This window comes from Clupea harengus, unplaced genomic scaffold (genome assembly GCF_900700415.2).
Source record: "Clupea harengus unplaced genomic scaffold, Ch_v2.0.2, whole genome shotgun sequence".
In the NCBI taxonomy this organism is placed as follows: Eukaryota; Metazoa; Chordata; class Actinopteri; order Clupeiformes; family Clupeidae; genus Clupea; species Clupea harengus.
Window position 1 is genome coordinate 5,001 of NW_024880704.1, and position 8,994 is coordinate 13,994.

The window sequence follows — 8,994 nt, forward strand, 5'->3', positions numbered from 1 at the left end:
GTGTGTGTGTGTGTGTGTGTGTGTGTGTGCGTGTGTGTGTGCTTTGTTTGCCTCCACAGCTCCATTCTATGGTAGACCTCCTTGAGGGAACGTTGTACAGTTTGGATCTGATGAAGGTCCATGCGTACATGAATAAGGTTGTGGCTCAGATGAACAGCCTGGAGGAGGTACGACAGACCTATTGCCTTAGTTACTTTAAAGAAACAGGTCATGAACAACACTTACAGTTTATTGTAATGTACTGCCCATTTCTGTTTGTCATTTTCGTTCTGTTATTGGAAATAATAGCTGTGACAACATTCATCACCCTTAAAATCAGGATAGCTGTTTAATTATAAAACTATTCATCCTCTCATGATCAAAATCAAGTGTGTCTGTGTTGCTTCTTGAGACAGTTAAGAGATACATGTTGTTGTATTCTGTTTAGACCATCAAGACCAACCTGAGCAGAGAGAATGACGTTGTGAAGGACAGTATAGTGACTCTTAGCAACCAGCTGAAGCGTTATGACAACTACTCTGACATCATGACCAGCATCAAAAAGGAGATCTCCAACCTGGGACTACAGCTGCTGCAGAAAGATGCTGCTCCTGACAACAAAGTACAGGTAATCCGCACGCGCACGCACGCGCGCACGCGCGCACACACACACACACACACACACACACACACACACACACACACACACACACTATGTCTCTGTCTCTCTCTCTCTCTCAAACACACAAATACGCACACATAGCCATCGTAATAAACAACAATTCTGCTAATTTCAGGATATGGAGAGCAAAAAACCCAAGGAGACAGCGAAACCCCCCAACAACAAGAAGAACCCAGCCTCCAGACAGTCTCCCAAACTGCCCAAAGAGAAGCCAGCCAAGGCCAAGAAAGAGCCCCTGAAACCAGGCAAGACGGGCAAGCCTGACCCCACAGCCAAGACCAAGACGCTGGGCCACCAGGCCGGCGTGATCCGGGGCATTACCTACTACAAGGCAGCCAGGACTGGGAACACGGAGCCCAACGCTGGAGGGAAGGAGGGCAGAGGTGACACAGCTCTCTTATTTAAAAGGCCGGGAGGCGTCACAAGGCATCAACACCTGTCTGTGCAGTATTCGTTTCAGTCTGGAAAGTGGATTATTATTATAATTGAAGAATATGGGCACCTCTTTTGTTACATAGTTCATGCTGTATTGTAATTATACCAGTGAGGAAACTCTATCACTGTGTTTACACTATCAACATTTGAACATTATCAACGTTTCAACATTTTGATACCTTGTCCTGTCCTAACTGCCAACTCTAACCCGTGTTGTTGTTCATCATTTTTATGTAGTATGTTAAACACGTATTTCTGTGTTCTTGTACACTGTAACAATGGCTATGTAATATAAAATGTGGTTGTGATTTGAAATGACTGTACCAGGATAGAGTGGCAAGCATTTCTAAGTTGTCTTTGGCCTCTTTCCTTATAATATCTCCAAACGAGTTTATGTCGAGTTTCAAAAGTACTCCCCTTAAGAATTTCTCTGAACAGGAAGACCTGTGCAGCAAAAAAAGACCCTCTCCTGAGCTGCTAGAGCTGACTCTGTGATATGTTTTACATGGACTAAGATGGAGAAAAAAAATGAAAGAATGTGTCATTTAAGCCAGGCGTGAGAACTGAAAAAGAGACACAGACAGAGACGGAGAGACAGAGAGAGAGAGATAGAAAGAAACAAAGAGGGAAAGAGCGAGGGAGTGAGAGGGAACTGAGGAGCAGACAGAGCAAGCGGAAGTACAGGAGCAGTTTTAGCTGCATTCAAAATATGAAGTGCTTTGATGTGAAGGCAAGGAATTCATGAGAGTGGTGCCCTGGAGTCCCCAGTTGGTCTAAGCTTCTCTCTCGTCCTGGAATGCTCTTTCTCTCTCTCTCTCTCTCTCTCCTGCTCTCTCTCTCTCTCTCTCTCAGAAAACTCTGCCAAAACTCACACAGTCCACCACATAGACGGCAAGGAGAGTTCCAAAGTCGTCCTGGAAACCATGGAGGTCATGTCCACTACAGCTGCCCCAACAACAACAACAACAACAACATCAGCCACAACCACAACCACTGCCCACAAGAAGCAGCAGCAGCACCACCACCACTGTTGCCATGACAACCACCCCTGAACTCCCACAGATGGACATCCTTGCTCTCTCCCCCACAACCGCCATGCCCAACTCCACAGACGAGCAGCCGATCCCAGGGAGACCAGTACCTACGGCCACGTTAGAGATAGACAGCAGGGAGGGTGAAGGCCGAGGCCACACTCACAGATCAGGTATCTGATGTTAATAAAGTCACAGTAAACACCATATCCTCACCACTGACTGTTTGTGACAGAACACTGCACTGGTGCCTCATGTCCTTTTCATCGTTATTCACTATCATTACATCACAACATCAATTCTTACAATATTCAGTCATTGGTACTTCATGTTTTTCTGTGTTTCAAAATGTCAGACATTCCCTCTTGTGTGTAGATTTCTGTAATGCTGAGAGAGAGATGGGCAGTATAGGAGAGTAGATCCTTACTGCATTTCACATTCTGATGGTCTGGTACTAATCTTACAGTGCATTTGTAATTTGCCATGAACTTCGGCTCTGGTTTGCCATAGTGTTCCATGCTATACATAGCTTAGCTGTTAGATTGTAAATGTATCTCTAAGCCCATCATAAATCAGCAATACACTTTTTTTGTAGGAAAGACTCCAGACTGTGAGGGCACCATAGCCTCCGTAGAACTGCCAGAGAAACATCACAGCTATGGGCGGAACGAAGGGGCCTGGATGAAGGACCCGGTTGCCAGGGATTCCAAGATCTATGTAACCAACTATTACTATGGCAACAACTTGGTGGAGTTCCGGAACCTGGAGAGCTTCAAGCAAGGTGAGCCTAGCCTGGATACCAGACCGAACTTAGCCCCGCCCACACATTTTTTGGTTGGGAAGTTCGGTCTGGCATTACTCCATTGAGGAGAAATTATCTGCGGCTCGATATCGGCCGTACCAATCAAATTGTTAAGGCGGGCTTTATACGATGATGGACAGATGATCAACAGTAACGTAACCAACCACGTCACCAACACACGAGTTGAATTCGTTTTCAACAAACATGGCTGCCGCTGGAGAGCTGAAATATATAGATTCGAGTCCATTTAGACATTGACAGTGCATTTATTTTGAAAGAGGAACAGAGAAACGCGATTAAGGCATTTGTCAATCGAAAAGATGTTTTTGCCTTCCTTCCTACGGGATCCGGTAAAAGTGTAATGTATCAGCTGCTCCTGGTCACATACTAGGTTGTTCTGATTGGTTGTAGGTAACCAATTGAGCGTAGAGGCATTTTTTCTCCTGGTTCGGTTGAAACACGCCCCATAATCACAGCCCAATGGAGCGATATCAGACTCATATTCTGACTAGAATTATGAGTATGACATCGTCAGGCTAAGGTGAGCCTGCTGTTCTGGGAGAATGACATCATATTGGGGCCAGTCAAATAATATAAAGTTCTTTCCTGTGAACATGGGGGATTATAATGACTTGGGTTCTTTCTTCTAATGTGGTTTGGACAGGCGTGCAAAGGTTTTGGTCATTGTTATGTTTTACCGATTTCAATCCACAAAACAGGCAAAAAGGGTCCCGCCTAGGCCAACACCAAGTCTTTCAGTCACATTTTTTGCCCATGACAGACACAAGGAAAGTGCGTGTGTGTGTGTGTATGTGTGTGTGTGTGTGTGTGTGTGTGTGTGTGTGTGTGTGTGTGTGTGTGTGTGTGTGTGTGTGACAGAAAGCTAGAGAAAAGTAAGTCAAGGAGACAGACAGACAATGTTTCGCAAAGTTAGTGCCTGTGAGTTGAAGAGAGGAGAGAAACAGAGCGAGAGAGAGTAAGAAACAGAGTGTGAGTGAGTGAGTGAGTGAGTGAGTGAGTGAGTGAGTGAGTGAGTGAGTGAGTGAGTGAGTGAGTGAGTGTGTGTGTGTGTGTGTGTGTGTGTGTGTGTGTGTGTGTGTGTGTGCGTGTGTACGTGTGTAGCACAATCCTACTACCACCTATGTGTATAGTTTGGCCTGCCTAATAGAAACAGTGACCATATGTCTCCTGAAAGGGAAATCACTGTGTCTGTTTCCCTAAATATTTATCCTGCTCCTTTTAAACAACTTTGTAAAACATTTATGTAACCATCTTACTAACACCTCTCCCAGTAGTACATTGTTTTGCTGTTTACATGAATGGAATCCTGGGAAAAAGTACTCCACAGCCTTTTTATAAATCGTTCCCGAAAGAAACAAAACAAAGAAATCATGAATCATAAATACATTTGCAAACCTTAACTCCCTCTCCTGTTTACCCTCGTATCCGCTCTACATATTGGAGAATTTTGTAGAGAAGTTTATTCTCAAGAAAAATTAATTTGTTCATTTCTCTTTGTCTGCAAGGGCGTTGGAGCAACCTCTTCAAGTTGGCATAGTCATAAATACATTTGCAAACCTTAGCTCCCACTCCTGTTTATCCCGAATCTGCTCTACATATTGGAGAATTTCAAGGGAAGTTTTATTCTCAAGAATAATTAATTTGTTCATTTCTGTTTTGTGTGGAAGGGCGTTGGAGCAACCTCTTCAAGTTGCCCTACAACTGGATCGGCACGGGCCACGTGGTCTACGACGGTGCCTTCTACTACAACCGCGCCTTCACCAAGAACATCATCAAGTACGACATGAAGATGCGCTACGTGGCGGCCTGGACGCTGCTGCACGACGCCGTCTACGAGGACACCACTCCCTGGAAGTGGCGCGGCCACTCCGACATCGACTTTGCCGTGGACGAGAGCGGCCTGTGGGTCATCTACCCGGCGCTGGACTACGACTACGGCAGCCAGCACGAGGTCATCGTGGTCAGCAAGCTGGACCCGGGCGACCTGACCATGCGCAAGGAGACCACCTACCGCACGGGCCTGCGCCGCAACTCCTACGGCAACTGCTTCCTGGTGTGCGGCGTGCTGTACGCGGTGGACACCTACAACCAGCGGGAGGGCGAGGTGGCGTACGCCTACGACACGCACACGGGCACGGAGGCGGCGCCGCGGCTGCCCTTCACAACCTGTACGCCTTCACCACACAGGTGGACTACAACCCCAAGGAGAAGGTGCTCTACGCCTGGGGACAACGGCCACAGCTCACCTACACACTTAACTTCGTGGACAGTGAAGGGGGACTAGAGCCTTCCCAACATCAACCCAGTCGGCCCTGCAGCGGGAAACGACAGACACAGACCTCCTGAACTCTTTTAAGGAACTTTTGGTGGTGCAGAAGTCCTGACTTTTAATGCAAGGAAATTCATTATGTACTGTATAATATCAAGCGAAGTCACATTTATTTATACAGGACAATTTATAAAGGAACAGGAGTTCCAAAGTGCTTTCCAGTCAATGATGAACAAAATGGAAAAGGATAAAAGAGACTAAAACATATAAAACATAAAAATATATATAGGACTATAAAGATCAATACAAGTGAAAGAATTAAAGACAGAGATAGATGAACAAAAGCTAATACTAATATATATAGGTAAAAAAGAAAATGGTCAAGACAAATAAATATGGACATAAGCAAGTCAAATCTAAAAGTGTTAAAAAGAGGATGGAGGACAGAAAAATGAATAGAAGCGCCTGTAATAGATGATATATTTACCAACACAAACATACGTCCATGGAGGCGAATGGATCTGAAGGAATACAATAAAATGAGTGGTAGGATAAACAATAAAATAATAAATATTATTCCCCTTGTGGGGAATTCCCTTTATCTCATTTTAAAATGAGACAGACTCAAATTTAGTCAGCAGCTGAAAGATGTACATTTGGTTTTGTTTTGGTTGTTTTGTCTGTTGTTTTTTTAGTTAAACACATTATTGCTACCTTTTGGCATTTATGTTTCTATATGTTTTGGGATGACTACATCTTGGAAGGATATACAAGTTTAATTTTTGTCATTTTTGTCAAATCATTACATCTTGGTCAGATGTTAAGCAATTTATGTGTACAGTGTGTATTTCAACATCTCAATATTGCATGCATATTTCAATCAGCATAACATGCTGTGTAAAATGTTCCTGTTTATGTAAATATCTGCATACATACTTCCTATATGTAACACCAATTATCTGGTCTAATTCACTATCTAATATTTATAAAATACCCTAAAGTCAACTGCATTTTATATCATGATTATTGATTAATGCTTTCAGAGAAAAAATAAGGATTATGGTCAATAACAATCATCTCAGCTACAAAGAATATGCTATGATGGCAAATTTGTATGAAAATAAAAGTTCCGTCAAAACAAGATACTGAAGTTTACTTTATTGATTTAGATCAGATTTTCCACTGGCATGTATAAACCTCAAGTGAAGGTATTTATGCAGTGGATTCATATTTCTGTTGCCATGCATTCATCCACTCTGTAAAATGAGAGGGAGTTTCCCTGACATCCCCTCCCCCTTACTTTGATTCTGACGGTTGCCTCTTTATGGTGCTATTGCCTCCATTTAAGGTAAGAAATGTATGAACTCTTTTTACGCTTCATCAGTTGCCCACTACCCCTGGAGCAAAGCGAGGCTTGATAAACCAGGTCTGACCCGACTATGTAACACACGCTCAATTCCAGACATGTTACATATTGTGTCAACCTAGCCCTCCTTCCAGTGGTGGTGATGCAGGCCGAGCCTTCTTCCAGGGTGGTGATGAAGACCAGCTTTTCTGAGGCCACTAGGGAGCCTAACAACACAGGCATGGCGTGTCTGAACCTCTGAGGCCACTGGAGAGCCTAACAACACAGGCATTGCGTGCCTGAACCTCTGCAGAGAACGCAGGGTGTGACAGACACCTCATGGTTATCGGCCAAACCTGCTTCTTTCTGTCCAATGCACAGCTGGTCCAGGGACCAGGAGATGTCACAGACTTTTGCAAATCATGGTCTGTGTGTGTGTGTGTGTGTGTGTGTGTGTGTGTGTGTGTGTGTGTGTGTGTGTGTGTGTGTGTGTGTGTGTGTGTGTGTGTGTGGACATGCACATGTGTGTATTTTATAAGGAGTGAGTATGAGAATAGACTCATGCAAAGTGGGATACTCTGTTCTCCAGTCAAGTCGGCCCTACTATGCCAAAGCAGGAAGCAACACTGCTGAATGCCTTGAGTCCATTGCCTGACTGTTGACTGGGTAAACTACAGTGGGGGGTCGGAAATGTACATCTAAAAAATAAGAATGTCAGCAAGCACTTCATTTAGCGCCTAAGTGAAAAGAATACTGGAGTAGAGTGAGAATAGAGGCATTTAACTGGGGCAAAGTCCTCTTCGCATGCAAACCGCCTTTGTGAACGCGGCGTCACCCTCAACGCCCCATCAAATCTATAACTCAAGCGCTTCTCACACTATGGTTTCCATCCTCTCTCGGCCAAGAGCAACAGAGCCCTAATGGGAGACCAATAAACCAACCAAATCAGGCTGATTGAAGGCTCACTTTGTGCGTCGTCCAGGTTACAGTCAGAGAGGCCATAAACAAAAATGATTCAGAGGCCCTGTTGAAGGCTTTTACTCATCTGTGATCAAAAGATGGAGATGAGAAGAACTTTCCAGTGTTTTTATTTAACCAGTGTCCAACCCCCCCCCCCCCCCCCCAGCTCTCTCTGGTGCTCTGTAGATGAAGCTGACACATTGTAAGGGTTTGTCTCTATGGGAACAGGTGGTAAATAGTGGCCTTAGCATGTGGTGTTTATAACATAACATTTGAAGCCCATCGGAACGTCAGAGATGTACTTGTATTATACACTTGCGGGGAATGCGGGTCTTTTGTATATGGAACACATACATCTCAGCAATATGAACTCACAGTGGCCACTTCGTAACTGTATATTCAATTGTATTTCTATTACGGCAAAGAATACTTTATCTTGACAAAACATTTCTGGTTTTCACTCTTTTTACACCAACTTGGATCAACAAATTGGACCATACAGCTCATACCGGTATCTTCATTGGTTAGCAACAGTAAAGTGGTCTCTTGTCAGATCTCGTTTGACCTGCAGCCGACTGGCCTCCGTCTCTAAAACATGATGGGGGTCATCAGCACAGGGACCACCACCCAGCAGCTGCGCAGATGGAGTTCAGGTTCAGATGTACTTGTTTTGAACCCTTTCCTCATGTGGGCCTTTTGTGTATGAAACCCAACTCCCTGCATGGGTATGGGAAAATACATCTCTGCAAGATGGGCTTACAGTTTCTGCTTTTTTTCTCCCATGTACCGATGCAGCCTAGCTGCGACAGAGCTGAATTATTTTTCTAGTCAGGTCATCCCTTCTTTACTCCTTGTAATCCAGACCCTTTCCACAAATTTAGATCAACAAATTACAACATGCAGGTGATGTCACTGTATACCGATTTTTATTTAAATAAACAACAACAACAACAACACATGTTTACATTGTTCATTTTTTACACAATATCTGTTTTGACCCAGTATCCAACAGCAAACAGTGTGTATGATGATATATCTGTCAGATCTGGTTTGAACCAGTCAACTCCAGTTTAACATGATTGCCTCAGACGACATGCAGTCGACTGGCCTTCGTCTCGGGCCAAAAACATAAAAGTTGGGGTTGAACGCACAGGCCGTGCCACTATACAGCTGCACAGCTGGGGTCAGGGATGGAGAGATGGATTCCTGAGCGAGAGCTGATTTGCGGAGTTGGCTCATACTATATAGTCCGTGACCCTTCTGAAGTTCTCCTCATCTGTTCCAATAACAGTGGTGGAGGCATGTATCATCCAGTACGTAGTGGACCCAGCCCTTTCTCTGGCATACACACACACACACACACACACTCACACACACACACACACACACACACACACACACACACACACACAAACACACACACACACACACGCCCCTAAACAAACGACTACGCTGGGATCTCTGCATTCA

General features: G+C 44.4%; 1 pseudogene; it reads left to right on the forward strand.

Moving 5' to 3' along the window:
• Positions 1-5,296, forward strand: part of LOC122132558 — a 7,867-nt pseudogene extending 2,571 nt beyond the window's left edge.
• Positions 5,297-8,994: the final 3,698 nt, after the last annotated feature.